The sequence below is a fragment of the Corvus moneduloides genome, chromosome 1 (genome assembly GCF_009650955.1).
Source record: "Corvus moneduloides isolate bCorMon1 chromosome 1, bCorMon1.pri, whole genome shotgun sequence".
NCBI classification, from domain to species: Eukaryota; Metazoa; Chordata; class Aves; order Passeriformes; family Corvidae; genus Corvus; species Corvus moneduloides.
Genome location: NC_045476.1, coordinates 86,831,533 through 86,849,813, shown reverse-complemented (window position 1 = coordinate 86,849,813; position 18,281 = coordinate 86,831,533). Strand labels below are relative to the sequence as shown.

The window sequence follows — 18,281 nt, the reverse complement described above, 5'->3', positions numbered from 1 at the left end:
AACATGCCAGAGACACTGTATTTATGCATGTTACATGGAAAAACAAAACAAAACAAAAACCAAACAAAAAAAAAAAAAACCACCAAAACCCAAAACCCAATCAAACTAACAAAATTTAATTGCCTTTAAGTGTTATTGTCCCTCATTGATTTCAGAATCAAAGAGATCAGTTCATGAAGGGAAAGACAAAACCAGAAAACTGAATATGCATTTGAGTCAATCACCTTGGCCCATGACAAAAAAAAAGAACTTTTGGAGTCCTAGCTCCAGAAAAGATGTCATTACTACAGATTGAAAGATGCTTATTGGGAAGCTGAAGGTACTGTCTTGTGAAGACAGCAGAGCACCACAAGATTTTGAGTGAGAACATGGGGTGCTAATAGATCTAGAAGACCAAAGAAACAGAGACAAATCCAACAGTGTCAGATTCAACAGTAAAATTGAAATCTATGAAAAAGCTTTTCATTTACCACACCAAAGACAGACTGCATAGTGAATCACACCACAGATTCATAAATTTTAATTGTTCTTGAACATCAAATTCTCACAGATAGTACAGGTTTTGAGAATGACATCTCATTACCTGAATAAAGAAAAAAGAATTCGTATTACCTACTCTTAATTTTGAAAAAGCTTTTCTGTTAAGAGAAAAAATGCTCTTGCTTTTCGCACAAGATACAGGTTTGATAAGAACATAACACTAATACTCAAAGTCAGAACCAGACCATGATAAACTGGTGAATTTTCTTTTTTAAATTGAAATGCTAATAAGGTATTGAGCAGGAGTAAGGAATAGTACTTCATTTACAGTCTTATTTCCCTCACAGTTTAACTGAGCCCAGAACATGTCATTTAATCCAAGGATAATTGACATAATGCCCCCTGAAAGGAGAATTTTCTTGGCCAGGAAGAGACTTATCTAGTCTTCACTTGTTCCAAGCAAAGAGAAAGTTTTGAATACTTGAAATAATTGGTAGAAGCAAATAAAGCACACAGTTATTGTCAGGTACAAGTACTGAACAGTGAAAAACATACATGAACTCAGCCAAAAATAGTGCCAAGATTCTTACGAGGTAAAGTTTTGCAGGTCTTTCTACTTATTTTTTTACATATAGTTTTTGGTTAAATTATACCTTTCAAACAAGAGTTCTGCAAATACATCACTTCACATAACAATATTTTAAAACCAAAAGAATTTTTAACCCAATCACTGAGCAGGTCTTTAAAATCAGTTGATAAGTGAAAAGATGTAAAAATATATACCACATAATAAAATCATTTTTTGTTTCAAATGTTTTCAATATGGTTCTGACATATCATGTAGATCCTGACCAATACTCTCCCAAATAATTTAAGATTTTATTGTCATAGTGCCAATTGAAGTACAAAGTTGTTTTCTGTTTTCTCCCCAAAATTAAATGAAGTGAAATGTGAAGTGGAATGTGAAGTCAAAGGACATTTGATGTGTTTAAAGCCTTGATTTCTATTGGACGCTCTAAAAATCTCTAATAAAAGCTCAATTTTAAACATGAAGTCTAGGACACAAAAGGAGGAAGCAAGAATCAAATCGAATCTGTTCAATGCTTTTATTTATTCTAAAGTGTTGGATAAATTTTTAAAAGACAGAAATTAAATAGTCAACAAATGTCAGATGTATATAATGACAAAGCAAAATCTTGTTCTAGTATACATTATTCATAGCAGAGAGTCCCCTTCAAATATGTCTTCAGTTATTAAAAAAAGGAAACAATTAAGGTGAATTGCTATACAAATCTTAAGAGTACAGCAAGGACAATTTAGGCTAACCAGCCATGTTGAAAACCCTGCCCTGCATCTCATGTGAAGAGATGGAAAGATGAACAAAAGCAGCATGTAACATATTCTGTTAGGAATACTTTATGACCTACGGTGTTGTGAGGAAAGGAGTTCACTTAGACCCTTTAAGGAGAGAAACCTTAAAGGTGAACATATATGCTTTACTTTTCAGCAACTGTGAAAAAATTCCAGAAAAAGATACATCTTTCTGATTGACAGCATATTAGCTAAGCATTGTGAAGTGCAAAAACAATTTAGAAATGAAAATGTGTCCTATTCTTTACTACACTAGATTACATATTTCTCTCCACTCACATTTAAGCCTCCCCTCCCCAAAACATGTAGGATGCATTTTAATTTAACGTTTGCACAGAATCTGTTTTGCTGTTCAAGCGAAAAGCAGGATCCACTCCCATTCCCTCCCACCGAATCTATAATTTCAATGTCTTTTCTAGGCCAGAAAATTCCCAAAATCTCTGAAAATGTGACCATAATTATTGACCTATCTGAATTTTTCTCTTGTTAAAGCACATCTAATTTACTTTCAGAAGAATGGTTGTGCATTTTAGTTTTGGCACAAAATTACTCAGTAATAAAGTTTTTGAAGCATCATATATTCCACTTCTCTTCTTACAAAGGTGCCAAAATAATACATATAATTAGTTAGCTGGAAAGCAAAGTTTAATTTGTGGAAAGTGAACTGCTAATGTGATTTTGTAGTGTAAACAATATATAGTGCTTATATATGCACTCACAGAGTTAATCAACATTGTCAAGCTTCCTATTTCTTAATATAACATCTCTCTACAATGACTGCAAGAGTGAGTAGCAATAGAGGCATTGTTTCTTTTTTTGGTCTTTTTATTTTTTTTATTTATTTGCACCTTCCCCCTACCATTCTTCATGACAGAGTGAAGAAAAAACTTTTTAAAAAAGATATTATTTCACATTGTGTTGCTTCAGTAGAATAAATCAGATTACTTCTTTTCAATCTATATAACTTGTAAGAGTGGTAGAAATCTAGCTAAAAAACATGAATGTCTTTGCTATTTTCTGTTAACTGATAAAGACCTAGTTTCTTAAAATAAAAAATAAGGAAGATTTGACAGTTCTTCAAAATTTAGAAGACAACAGTTATGTTCATTGTCAAAACTTATGACATTACTGATAGGCCTGAATAACTATGCTAGTCTAAAACGGTAAAAGCAAGATAAGACTTACTCCATGCAAAATGGAGTTGAATGCACACATTTTAAGAAAAGACAATACTGTGCCTTTTTTATGTAAATGATATTTATGTGTGCTTTCATTTTATTATTGTCATTTTCAAACTGAACAAAATATCCTGCAGACACAGAAAATTATTTTTCCTGGCTTATTCTTACATTTTAATCTAAGAAAAATACACCAGTGCCATTAGGCTTGTTTCAACTAGATGGCTAAAGCTATTGACATGAGAACTGAGCAGCATTCTGATTTTTGTATTCTTTCACTAAGAATCTACCTCCTCATTTTTCAATATTACTCACCTTGAATGTAAGACATACTCCAAATGTGACTTGCAGACAAACATCTTCTCAAAGACTAGAAGCACACTTTAGACATTTCAGTATAATTTTTTTTTTAACTTTCATAGCTGTAAAAACCGAAGTGCACTTTAGCATATTGAACTTACATTACATATTTAAACAGTTCATAATTTTTACAGTCATTTTTCATTTCTTGAAATTGTCAAATTTTAGCAAGAACTTTGGTGTCATTTCAGGCTAGATATTAGGAAGAAATCTTTCATATTGACGGTGGTGAAGTACTGGAAAATGTTGCCCAGGAAGCTGGTGGAGGTCCCATCCCTGGAAACATTTAAGGTCAGGTTGGACTGGGCTCTGAGCAACCTGATCCAGTTGAAGATGTCCCTGCTGCTTGCAGGATGATTGGACTAGATGACCTTTGTGAGCACCTTCCAAAGCAAAATATTCCATGATTCTGTGATTTCTTCTAAGAAATGCTTATATTGGGATCTCATGTATGTGTAGACTTCTCACTCACTCAAAATTACTTCTGTAGTCATAAAGACAAATTAATCAATTCACAGCTGCATAATTTTTGACTTGAAGATGAACAAGGCAGGTCATGTCTGTCCTATAATTTTCAATCTATTATATATTATTGTTTGCTGAAATATGCTCCTACTTTCTCTGGGAATATAATGCAACAGTAAATTAAAACATTACTACTGCAACAGTATGAATATCAGTTCAGATCATTTGGAATCAGGAACGTAATTTTGTGCACATTTGCAACATGTGAAACTCATGACACAGGCATACATCTGTGTCTCATCTCTTGGAGAATATGTTTAACAGATAAGTATTTACTCTTACAGTTTTTTATTGGACCTGATTAATTTCAGAATTTCCTCACTTGACACATGCTACACCACTCCTTGACATATAGTTGAAATTAAAAAAAGAAATCCATTGTACGTAAAGTTTTCATATGGAAAATAAGAAATTTCACTCCAAGATTTCCCCAGATAGGAGGAGAGAGGAGACTGCAACAATCCATTGCCTTCCAATCCTGCCTTGTACCAGGCTGAATCCTTCCCATCCTTATCTAGTGTAAAAGGAGACTAAAAGAACTCTCAAGAATCATGAGATTCAGTGCATGTTTCCAAGCCCAAGACTCATGTGCCTCTTTCTGCTGTTTAATTTCATTTTTTACCGTGCTACTGGCCAGTTGTCACTTTTACCTTTTCAGATCTTTCTCCTCTTCAGCTGCTTCTTCTTACTTTTGTATGTTCTTGGTCTTCTCAACATTTTCTTCCCTCATTCTCCCTTGTCCTCTGGAGCTCCAGGTGTGCCTGGCCCAGTCCCTGAGTACTGCAACAAGCTCTTCAACAGGTCAGACCGTGTTCAGTTGGAGGCCTCTGTTTTGCTGCTGGGTAAATTTTGTAGTAGACAACACTATGAAGTCACTACCCGCATCTTGCTCTGCAAGCCTTGAAAAACTTTCCACATTTGATAAAATGAAATCTAGCACTGGGCCAAACACCAAAGCAAGGTTTTTTCAGACATGTTCAGGCTTTTTCTAATTCCTTAGCTTCCCCCTTCATCTTGAGTAGCTACCCCATCACCACCAGCAGAGAAAGAACTATGTCTGCAACTACCTGGGTGAAGGGTCTCCTTTCCAGCCTTTGTCCTGGACAAGTCTCTGGCCCCCTACTACAAGTTTTACTGCAAAGCCCTCTCTCCTGCAACACATCATTGGATATATATGTGTGGATGCTGCAGAGCACATGCCTGCACTTGACAGATCTTGAACAAGTCCCTCTACATACACATTTTTGCACTTTCTTCTCTGGATCAGCCCCTGAAGGCAGATCTTTGCCACAGATAAAGGGAGGGACAAGCAACACTGGGAAATCTTCCTCTTTTCCACCTGTAAGCCCTCATCCAGATCTCCTTGAAGAAGCTTTTTTTCACATTAAGAATTGTAAGAATTGTAAGAATATTTCTAAGTCAGCATCTGATACATGCCACGGGCTCATATGCTACCTCCCGACAAACACTTATGATCCACTGTATGGGGTATTGTGGTACTGTGATTCATAGAATCGAAGCAGAGACAGACAGAAGTAACACCAGTACAACTTCCTAAAACTGACAGAAGTGGTAACTGATGGCAGAATGGAATGCTTCAGTATGACTCTTCTGCTTCAGGCACTGGTATGGTGACCTTATCTTTGTAAGACAGGTAGAAAGAAAACACAGCTTTTGCCCATGCATGCAGCAGCTCATGAGATCCCTTTCAAACAACTGATATATGGACAGCTTGCAGAGAGCACTGTGAACTAACATCAACCCGCTGTAATACTCAGTGGGATATGAGAAGTTAGGCTATAATTGTTCCCTGCTCAGTGATTCTCCTCATAAAGAAAAAAAAAATGTATATGGTAGGTATATCCAAGAACATTATAGTTGCCACCAAAGTAGTGAACAGCCTTGAAATACATCTGCATTTAAATCCTGAAAGAGTTATTAATTTGTCAGCAGGCTGCACATGTGACAGAGTGAGATATGTCTGTGCTGAGTTACAATTTCCATTTGCATTCTGCTGAATACCAGTCTGACCTTGTCTAAAGAATCTGCTCTACTGCATTGCGGTCACCGTGCCTGGAAATTCATTGAAGGAGTATTAATAAGAGGCTTCTGGGACTGTCAGCTTCACTACTGGCCTACCTCCAAGAAACATTTTTTTTTTTATCATCAGGAGGAGTCAGTAGGAGAGAAAGAGAAATTACAATTAGTGGCACTGCTGTTTCTTAGACTCAGCATGAAACATCAAGAGGGCATCATATCTAAAAGCACGTCTCGTCTGCAACAGGGGCAACCATTGCAACAAGTAAAAAATACATGAAGGAAAGAGGGCAGGGGAGCCAGCTCAAAGCTCCAGTCAGCAGTGAGTCATGGTAGAGGACAACCACCTCCAAGATTTTAATAATTTTCAAGTGCACACATGAACATGCAAGTCCAGACAGAACTCTCAATGAGTAGGAGACATTTCTAAGCCTTAAATTACATCAAGCCTGTCACACATTCCCAAAATAGATTTCACTAGAAATTCAAACTACCAACAGCCTGAGTGAAACAGCTTTATAGAATGCAAAGACTGATTAGTATGAGATTGGTTTCAACATCCAGAGGCAGATATCAGCCCAAAAAAGCACAAAACTTGGGTGTGTGCTAGAGGGTCCCAAAGGTATCAACAGTGACTGCGCTTCACTGAAAGGATGAAAAAAGCTGACAGGCTGTACAAATAGAAAAATGGAAGGTGGAAAACATGCATGACATCAAGAGCCTGAAGCTATGCACTTTCTGATGTATCAAGGGAGGAAATGGAAAAACTGTGGGGATATGATAGGGTTGACAGCCTGAGCTGTTGAAACAGTGGATTGGATGGAGCTATAGGGCTGGCTCTCTCAGTAGGTGGGACTGTACTATGAAATTTAAATGAGTAGGGGCCTAAATGCAGGTCTGGGAGACCTTGTCACAGAAAATCAGGAACTCAGAGGCATGAACATGCATCTCTTAGAAACCACTGCATTTCATCTTATCACACAGTCTCTGAGATTCTAAAATTTTTTTGACCAGCTTTAATCTCCATGCCTAACTTCAGTTCACCCTAATCAACACTCTCTTCCATAATACTGCACTCTGTGATGTCTGATTAAAGGCTCACTTAGGTCAGTAGTTCTGCATCTCACTAATACATTTTTGCTATTTAAGCCTATGGGATTTATTTTGTTCTTCTTTATAGCACTGACTCTGCAAACATCCAAAATACAATCTGGCTGACAGCTTAACCCCTTCACTGAATGGATAATGTTCATGTACAACAAGGTTTTTGACCAAGAGGTGAAGAATATTCAAATTTATCCTGCATGCAGAATAAGGCTCATGGAAACTATCCATAACCAAAATAAAATACTCATTTTATAGAATTATAAAGGTTTTTTTCCCCTTCATATACAGAACAGGATAAAGACAAAAGGAAAGTCACTTTAATATTTCTGTTAATTGGTCAAAGAAACTGTAAATGACTAATAATAACTTCATCAGCTGTAGCAATCTGTGATATATTTCCTCAACCAAGATTCTGAACAAGTTCTAAAGAAGACCTGAAGTACTGTGGTGAGAAATATCACACAAATATGCATCCCTTTTTTTTTGTCATAATGCACACTGTTCTAATGATTCATACATTACATTGTACAATACCACTCTAGATACCCAGTCCAAATAAAATGTAAGAATAGATGTCAAGGTGAGTCTATTCTACAATTATGCTAGAGTTGATCTGCTTCATCTAATACATGATTTTAGTATATAATCAGATGAAAACATATAAAAAATTTGTGTTTTGAAAAATTATTGTTACTACCTTGCCATAGTTTGAGTGCTTATAGCAGCAATGCAAAGCAAAATAAGTCTTCTTTTAAAAGCACTGGTTACACAGAGATATTGCTATATTTTAGTTTAAGGATTGAAAACATTTTATTCTCCACTGCACTAGTTGCCATTTGTACAAGCAGAGGGCTTCAGAGATGTTAGTCAGAAGTTTAAGGATTGATATAATCCTACTTCTGCATGCCACTGGCATTTCAATGGGTGTCTTCTCTTTTGAACAACAAGATTGTTTTTGCCATATTTCAAAGAGCTGCAAATTCCTATACCTAAATCACCCAATTTTTCACGTAACAACTTGGAGAAAGAATTTGTTAGAAAGTAAATTTTATATCCTGAGCCTAAGAGGTTGTATTCTGAGGCTTTTTCTGTCTCTGCTTTCTGTACTCATAGGCATAAACAGGTACCTATGTTAATTATTTTTCCACCCTTGTCTAAAAATTGCAATAAGGAAGTAATTTTGGACACTGCATTCCTAACTCTTTACAACTCTATTAATTCAGCGAGTCCCAGAATCAGGAGCAGAGTTAGCTACAGTATCTGGCATCTTAGAAGACAAATTAATTTTGAGTTGATAATATTCTTTCTAGTTTGTGTTATCAATTAACTCAGATATTAATACAGTCTGTTCAAGCACATTTTAAGTACAAAAAAGGCACAAGATCCTGTCAGTGTCATTTGACAGTAGTTCATTTCTCCCTGTGCGTGTGCACGATTCCAGGTATGTTAAATAATTTGTTTTCACACCATCATGCTATACCTACAGGTGCTAAATTTCAGTGTGGTAAAAAAAATCCCAAAACAAATATGCCAAAACCAAAAAAGCTTCAAAGGGAACCAGTTCACCCAAGGAAGGTGGGAAGGTGCAGAGAAAATAAAAATACAAGTATTTTATACAGTATCTGAAATACGTGCAGCATTTTATGTTTCTGCCGTATCACAGCTGTTCCTGTACAGGCTAATGTACAATTTTTCTGGAGGAGGATTGTCAAGGCTGACTGAATTAACCTTGAAGTATTGTTCCCTTAGGTTATAAATTTTCGTAAATCCAAAGCATGAAGCTGTTTGAAAGAAAGGGAAAAATCCCAGAACTGTAAGCTGTGTTGGTAGCCAGGGAGACTGCTGTTTGATACTATCCTTGAACAAACCAGACAGACAGAAATAGGATGGAGACAGACAGAATAGGCTGGAGAATTGGACACGCAGAAACTTAATGAAGTTGTGCAGGGTCCTGCGCCTGGGGACGAATGACCCCAAGTACCAGCACAAGCTGGGGGCTGACCTACTGGAGAGCAGCTCTGTGGAGAAGGATCTGGGGGTCTTGGTGGATGACAAGTTGGCCATGAGCCAGCAGCACCCCTGTGGCCAGGAGGGCCAATGGTATCCTAGGGTGCATTGGGAAGAGTGTGGCCAGCAGCTGGAGGGAGGCGATCCTGCCCCTCTGCTCAGCCCTAGTGAGTCCACATCTGGAATACTGTGTCCGGTTCTGGGCCCCTCAGCACAAGAATTACAAGTAGTTACTGGAAAGGGTCCAGCAGAGGCCACAAAGATGAGTTGGGGTCTGGAGCATCACTTATGAGGAGAAACTGAGGGAGCTTGGCCTGTTTAGTCTGGAGAAGAGAAGACTGAGAGAGGATCCCATTAATGCATACAAATATCTCAAAAGCTGGTGCCAAGAGAATGTTTCCAGACTCTTTTTGGTGATGCCCAGCCACAGGATAAGGAGGAATGACCATAAATTAAAATACAAGAAGTTCCATCTCAACACGAGGAAGAGCTTCTTTACATTGAGGTTGGCAAAACACTGGAACAGGCTGCCCAGGGAGTTCGTGGAGTCTCCCTCTCTGGAGACATTCAAAATCCACCTGGATATGTTCCTGCATAACCCACTCTAGGTGAGCTTGGGGTTTGGACAAGATGATCCCCAGAAGTCCCTTCCAACCATAGCAATTCTATGACTCTATGAAATACAGCCTCGAACTACACAGCTCCATTAGAGTCTTGACAGTTAAGTCATACACTTTACACAAATAATCTCCAGGTATTAGAGCCAATGGTGATTAATGCTACTCTTATGATTCACAGTCTTAAATGAGAAACAAACCAAGGTAAAAATGAAAGGGGTCTCCAAAAATCAGAAGTCAGAGAAGTGCTTTAAAAAGAATCTCTGCTCAAAAAGGACTTTGTTATCACCCACAATAAGAGAACACTGAAGCAAGAACAGCCCTTATCTGATACCTTTCCAGCTTTTCTGTAACTTCATGAGAAGTACAGGAGCAGCCCTCGAGGATATGACATCTCAGGAGTCATTTTGCTCTTTTCAAGCTAAATACAAATGGATCTACTCAACTCCTCTTAAGCCACATAGAGGTGTGGCAATTCAAGAATTCCATCTTAAATTGTTTGCTGAGGTTTATTTTCATGTTTCTTCTTCCCTATGTACCAACAGTTACCAGCTATTAACAAAAGTTTTAGTCCACAGCTTAGTGCAGTCCACGATAATGCTACTTTTAAGCATGCCAGAAGTGAAACTGGCATTAAATAACTAAAGCCAGGTTTTACATGCAGACGTAAAAACCTGAAAATTGGTATTTGGCTAAGGACTGTAATAAGGATTGTCCTTCAGAGACAGTTAATTTTGTCTTTGATCAGCTCCCTGTGCATAAACTCTTATCACAAATGTGTTCATTACACTTCAAAAAATGGATTAACTTAATTCACAAAAAAAGGATATAACAAAGAAAGGGTCCTGCAACAAGGTAGACAGACAATAATCTTGAAAAATGAAGAGGGAAAAAAAGGGAACAGAATTGAGTGGGATCCAAAAGCAAGTTAAAAATAGATCAGACAGGCTTTTCCACAGAAATGGCATGAGACAGGTGGAAAAAAATAAATGAAGTGAATGAGGAATATTATTGCTTCAGCAAAGAGAATAACCTCTGTGATTTCCTAGAAAAGTGACTTGATTTGGACAAAGCATTAAGCGCAAAAGAGAGAAACAAGTCACAAGATAGTGACATGAGGACGACAATGACAGAACTTCCTTCTTACCAAAAGCCCTATTTCCTCAGCTGTGGGGGGTTGTGCAGTCATCCTGACAGAGAAGAATATTTGAGGAATAAAGAAACTTTTTACAGTAAACAGTGCAGTCAGGATTTGGCTGTTCTGACTTTTGCCATCAAGACTTTAATTAGGCTTTCCACAGATGACTGGCAGCTGATGTGGGTGGTTGCTAGAAAGCTGTAGTCTGCCAAAGGGCATTTGGGATGTACTTTCAATGTGAAGTGTCACAGAACACTAAATACTTTCCCAAATCAGGTTCCAGACTCTTCTGTTGAGTATTCCAAGAATCTGCAATAATTTTAACTTAACATCCTATTAAATTGGGAAGGGTAAAAATTAGATGTCACCTCACAGAGTGAGGCGCTTCAAATATAGGTTTGTTGGTATCTCTGAAGCATTGGTTACTATTAGAGTTACTGCCATAGAAAAACCAACTAAAATTTCAGTCTTTAAAGAAAAACTTATAAATATGACACTTCAAACAAACTTAAAAATGGGCAGGAAAATCCTCTATATAACTTACCCAATACACTGTAATTGTCCATGGAGATGAAGAGGAGTCGTAACTAACAGTACAGAGTTAGACTTCGATTATTTTTTCAGCATGTTTGTTCTTCAGAAGTGGATTCCAGATGTACAGATCATCAATTAAAAGAGATTTCTAAGCTCACTCTCATTTACACAAACTTGTTCAAAAGGTGTATTCAGTTATATCACTCTAAGTCCCTGCAAGAAAAAAAAATTTCATTCCTACCATTCTCTTGACTAATATATAATTTCTTACTCTTTGCTTTTCTTCACTAGAAATTGCATTTAATTCCCTTTCATTTTTCAACAGTCACAATTGCATATTAAGAGTACAATTATCCCAAAAGCTCATATGATGCAGTATTTGGGGAAAAAAAAAATATATCCCAAACCTGCAATTATTTGTCATTTAAAGGACTGAAACGGCTACAAAACACAAAGGGTGAAGACCAGCTGTCATTCTCATTCCAAGCGCATGAATGACCGATAGTTTTTAGCTGTAGGAACAACCCATTAAAGTCACTCCGATAATTTTTTTCAACCCAGTAATGATCATTACAATATCATTTCTCAGAGGCAACAAGAATTACGGCACACCATCAGCAGAGTTGACTTTTGCTGGCTTGGCATGGCCACTAGTAATTAAAGTATAATGCCGTAAGTCCTAGGTATCACTCAGTGTCATGGATTAGCATAGCTATGGAAGTGATTCTCTTGCAAAGAGGTGCTTACAGTTTCCTCTATGATCTAACAGAACCTATCAACTGGCTAGTTTGAATATTGACAATTTTTTAAGCCACTTAAAAATTTTGACACGCCTCTGTGGTCCACATTTAAGAATGAACATACCCTGGGAAAGCTCTCTCTTGCTTCTGGCCTTGGGACAGGTAACTGGGTGGGGGGGGCCTGTGCAGCCCAGTGGGGCCGGGCCGGGACACAGTCATCCTGGAGCCGTGCGGCCCTGTTCCACCCGTGGACCCCCACACCCCTGCTACGTGCAGACGGCACGGCCCAGCTCCCCACGCCCTCTCCAGTGCGGCTGAAGATTCAGCTGAAGCTGCACCGCTGCCAGGCAAAGATCATGTGACCAACAGCGATAAGCGAATTCCAGCTGCGGGGCCCAGGTGAGATTAACCCTTTTAGCGCTGTAAGTTTCCTCCAGAATAGATGAAGCCTGCAGACATTAAGTAAAGAAAGAAGAGCTGAAACTCTGAGGGAGGAGAAAGAGGAGATGCTTAGAAGCTGAAATTCTGTTGTAAAGCTATGGTGGTGATAGACTATGATATATCAGAGTACCTGTTGTAATTTCATGAAAGCATGGGGGGTTGCAGCGTTCAAACTGTACTTGTGAGCAAAAGCACCTCAAGTGCTGAAATAAGCAAATGCTGAAGCAGATGTAATTTGATGAGAAGTTTGAACAGGGAGAGATGGAAGTGATGAGGACTCTTGCTCCAAATAGGAAGGAGAAGACATCTGTTCCTAGAGATGCTCCCAGAGATAGTCCTAGAGATGAAGATGATGAGGACCCTTTTTCTCCCAGGGAAGGGAGAGGGCCTCTTTTCCTAGAGATGAAGATGCTCCCAGAGATGGGTGAAGAGAACTTTTGTTTCTGAACAGCTCAACTTTAAAATGGTACCCCAGTAGCTGAAGATTGGACCCTTGAAAGCAGTTGTGGGGAAAGCTGCAAGTCAGGGGAAGGGACTCTCACATGTGACAAGAGAACCAACCCGGGCAGTTGTCTCGTTGTAATACTGAGCCATGAGAGAACTTCTTGTGGAGATGTCTCCGTAGCATGAGCAAGACAGACTCCTCTCCCTAAGTGAAATGAAAAAGGTTATTATGGAAGTGGTAAACTGACTGCAAATCTCAAGGGTTGTCTTTTTACGTTGTCAGTGGGTGAAAGGATAACGGTGGGGGGAGGAGAAGTGTTCTGAAGGTGTGGTCTGATTTTTTTTCCTTCCTTTTAGGTCTGTTAATAAACATCTTTATATTCTTTTAAGTTTTGTGCCTGCTTTGCTTTCTCCTAATTCTTATCTCACAGAAGGTAAATAAGTAATGAGTATTTTGGTCCAAACCACTATACTACACTATACCGATCTCTGCCCCACTGAAGAGGCAGAGTATGACTTGTGGCAAAAAGAAGGACTTTTTATCCCTAAAAACTCTCTACTAATATTTCAGATTAAATTTATGGAACTTCCTAGCTATAAGCTGTTCGGTTTTCGTCATTAAACCCTGAGTCAGCACTACAGGAACAAAGCCCACCTTTCTGGCTTTGGATGCCAAATGGGTATCACTGAAGTACCTGCTTCATTGTAAAGGAAGTTTTTAAAAGAAATTCTTAGTTTAAAATAGTTTATTAAATTGATAACTTCCCTTTTCTATTTATAAACTAACTATACATAAACCCTTTGATATCACACAGAAACAAAGAATTAAATAAGCAAATTAAAACACTGGCTTATACAAACGTCCTATTGTTCTTCTCTGCTGCTGAGTACTTATCCACAAGGGTTTTTCCACCAAAGGCCTAAGAAATAGTTGCAACCACATGCATCTTAAGTAGAGCAGATGATGTTTCTTGTACACTGCATTATACAGACATATTTGCAGATTGTATGCATTTTTATTTTTTCTGAATTTATACGATCAGTGTTTCTAAGCCCGTAGAAAATACTTTTTTTGCATACAGTAGGACTGGACTGTGCATTTATTGAACTTTAAAATATTAAAACTTACAAGATAGTAATGTATTATTTTTTCATATTACTCTATTCAATAGCAACCCAAAGTTAGACTCATTACTCAGAAAAGCCTCCTCTTATTTTCAAACAATCATAAAATGCTGCTATTAAGTAGATGTGAAGAACCATAAAGCTCTTGATTCAGGGAGTCTTGCCTTCTTTTTGACCAGGGAAATGAGTTTCTTTTTTCCTTTCTCTGTTATTTCTGTATATTGAAGAGAATTTTGATAAACCCTGTTGTTCTGTTGGAATTTAAAGAGCTCTATGTTGATGTACACAGTGCCTGGACATCTTGCAACTGAATGCCTAGAATTTGATCTTATGCAATGTAAAAGTAAAATGATGGTTTTGCAATGTAAAACCAAGTGAGACAATTAGCAGATAATAAAGGTTTTTCACACTTTTTATCTCAGCAGGCCCAGTCAGTAATGATCACTAATAAATCCCTTTCACTGTCAATGCTTGTAAAAAGTCTTCTTCATCATTTCTTTTTTCACAAAACAATTACCTATTTCCCCCTACACACTGCGCAGTTTGAAATGTAGTTGAGGACACCATTGCTACGAATCTCATTTACAAAGTGCTTAAAAAATCATCTGAGATCAAATACTGTTAGGAATACAATTGAGGTAGCAGCAATTCAGCTTTCTTCTTTGCTGGAGAAAGCCATTTCAGAGCCAGAAAAATAAGTTTCCCATATAGTTTCCTTTTGAAAGTGAGGTTAATATACCACGGGAAAAAAAATTTAAAAGAAGAAAAGAGAATGAATTTTTCAAAGAATTGTTCCAAAACAGAATGACCCCAAATTAAAAAAAAAAATGGCCCTGAAGTTTTAAAACCAAACTAGTTTCAGCAGCTGTAATATCTTTAATCTTCTTCTATGAAATATTAACTTATGATACCGGATGCTCAAGAAAAAGATAATACATTCACCTGCAATGCACTTCAGCACTCATAATAGGGGCATCACCCATAAATGTATCAATTATAAGAAGATATTACTATACGCATTTGTCACAATTTCTCATAATTTTTAATTTGAAACTACTGTTAGCTGTTCAAATTCATTGCATCAATTCATCTCTTAACTTCTATTAAAATACATCACACATCAGATACAAAGTCAGCTATCATTATAGAATTGTGTAAAACACAAATAATTACAGTAATAAAAAGGAAAAGGCTTATGAGTGGTTACATTTAGGAAATAGGGAAACAATATTATTTTTTTCAGTCAGCGGTAGCATAACAACAAACAAAACCCAGATAAAACTGACCAGAGACAGAGATGTAGGACCAGAACCAAAAGTATTTAAGCATGGAAACGTGAATATGTTTCCTTCAGTCTTAACAGTACCTGCATCTCTAGGTTGCCTGAGCACTGAGGAAAACACCTCCAAATCTCATTTTCAGATGATTTGGTAAAGAATGAGGACATTCAGGAAACAACTGTTTCAGAGGCACCTGGTAGCTCCCTCCCTTGCAGACGTTTCCAGAACCAAGTTTCTAACTGAAGTGTTATTAGTGGATATGGGATTACAATGCAGTCTTAACATTAACATGATAGTAATTCTTAGAAAAGGACAGTAGCGTCTCATCTAGGAAGCCTCAGGCTACTTTTTCACCCCCCTAAATCCTGCAGTATTAGAATGAAATCAGATGTGGAAAATTATCAGTGTCATATTCCTAAGGGTATTGGCTTCATCATAAGAGGGATCAGCACCTGAAAGTATTTTGTCTAAAATTTTATTTGTTTGCAACTATAGTTATGGAGAGAAAAATTGAAAGGTCAAAATGGCTATAACTAAGGAAGTTATTATTTCCAGTCAGCTCATCATAACAGACTGGGTGACCTTTCCTAACGAATGTGCTGTTAGGTTTATCTCATTGTAGGTCATTGATTTAATAATTTATAAGTAGGTACTTGGCCATTTACAGTGTCACAGGTGAAGAAAAAATGTGCTGCAGACAGTGAAACTAAAACCAGCAGTAGTATCATCTTCAGTATGACAGAAATGCCCTAACCATGTGTTTGCTCTGTGATGTGTGATCACTGATCTCCTCTCTGATGATAAAGACTGATTTATCTGTGGAAAGTCTCCCTCCCACATCCAAAAAAATAAAAGTCTCCTTCTTAGGTGCAATAAAGCATTTAAGGAAGCATTTGGGAATAACTTAGAGATGCCAGCTGGTGAATTTGAGCTATATAGTTAACTACATTCTTACATAGACTACAGATGAAGTTCAGCGCAGAATCTCATAATGTATTGGTCACAACTCAAATATGGTATTATTAGGACAGGTGTCAGTCTTCAGCTGCTTGCAGTTTGTCAAACTTGCACATCCTGATGACCTTTAAAAACACACACTCCAAAATTTCTGTCTGTATCAGACAGATTTTAGCAGATTACCTGGCCCTCTCAACAGTGCACTGCTGAAACCAAAATAACCCATACGAAGCTTCCATTAGAAACAGAAAGTGCTAACCCTCTGTGAAAAGTTATGGGGAGTTGGCAAGGATGAACACAGAAGGAATATCCATGAATCTAAAGGTGATGGGGATGAGGGAAAATGGGGTTTCCATTGTGAGTTAAGCGAACTGTAAATTAGTGAGACAAGAAAACAGATAAGAGGGGACATACAACTTACCACGTCCTCCTGAGTCACAGCCTCCTCTTCGATCTCAGCACTTTGCTTGTGCCAGAAATCTTTAGTGAAACCTACCAGTTGTTCCACTCTGTGGAAACTTTGATACTTCTTACATTTATTAAAACATTTCTGAAGACATTTTAGCTGTATTTGAAGAAAAAAAAAAGAGAGAGAAGAAAAAAAAATTCTTGATTCTTCTGATTCTTCACCCAGTAAAAGATACTGTGTGATGACATCATCACACTTGAGAGTTTGAGTTCAAAGATCCTGGATATTTGTCAAAAAATATGTTCTGTCACTGTATATTATGAAGCAGTGATAGATAAAAATTCGCTATGATTTTTTGAATAACACTGACATTCCTACAAATCTTTGCAAAGTTCAAACAAAAAGACTTTTTTTAAATTAACATCATAAAATTATATAACTATAATTCCATGATTCAAGATGACAAGATTAATAAAAATGTCAAGGAGTTACTGCTATACCAGTACCCTCACCCTGGCTGCTCAGTTTTTCTCTTTTCTGTGTTTCATTCTTCTTCCAGCATTCTATTCTCAGAAGCTGCACTGTGCTGTTACCATGGAAAATAAAGCTGTTTTCAGCACTTTATTTACCTACCCCCTCCTTTTATTAGTTTAAGTCTAACTAAATGTGCCCTCAACCTCACATATCCTTAAGAGTGTAGAATCTACTTTGTGAATATGGCTACTTTAGTTCATTTTGTGGACCATCTCTTTTTCATCAAAGGTAGGTGAAGATGAGAATTTGTTATTGGAGTTCAACTTTTTGAAGTTGACTGACTGAAGATAAAGCTAGCATAAGTCATTGCTTAAGTGATGGAATCTGTATAGACCTTTTTCAGCTATGACATGACTGACTGAGAATCAAAACTTAAAAGTGGCAATTATAGAGTTATAAAACAGTAGCACCTGAAAATGCTCATGATATCTCAAAATAGAGTGTACTCTTCAGTGCATATACATAACAGCCACTGTGCCAAATGTAGCCTTATTCTTCTTTCATTATGCAACAGTACGTTCTATATTTCAGAAACAGCAGAATATTATTTGGAGTTTGTTTCTGCTTTTAGTAACCTTAGAAGGACTCTTTTGTGATTCATCATCATCTTAGTTAAATATTGCAATGATTACAAAATCACTATGAAAATATCCCACTGGAGATTAAGTAAGATATTCTATTGCAATATTTTTAAGCTAAACTTTGAAATTTCCATACCAGGTAAAACTGCATTTCTAAAGTGTAGCTGACAAGATCAGTGTACTATCTCTGCATCTTGTTTACAGCATAAAAGTTGACTTCCCACAGAGATAAATAATATCTTTCATCTCTGTCTCTACAAAATTTTAAATTTCTGGCAAAGGCATTTTTAAAATGATTTGCTGTCAGAGACTGGTATTTCAATCCTTGAAACAAAAGGTTGGGGATTTAACCAAAAATCAAAAGAATGAATTTAAATTGTTAAGATTTTTGAGGTAGGAGGTTTTCATTTGTTTTT

At 37.2% G+C, this 18,281-nt stretch overlaps 1 long non-coding RNA gene across 1 annotated transcript; it reads right to left on the bottom strand.

The window, feature by feature from the left end:
* Positions 1-3,806: 3,806 nt before the first annotated feature.
* On the bottom strand, positions 3,807-17,275 carry LOC116448818. Its single transcript, XR_004242130.1, has 3 exons — positions 16,763-17,275; positions 11,365-11,567; positions 3,807-4,752 (listed from the first exon to the last, which is right to left on the bottom strand). It is a non-coding gene; the product is annotated as an uncharacterized LOC116448818 (long non-coding RNA).
* Positions 17,276-18,281: the final 1,006 nt, after the last annotated feature.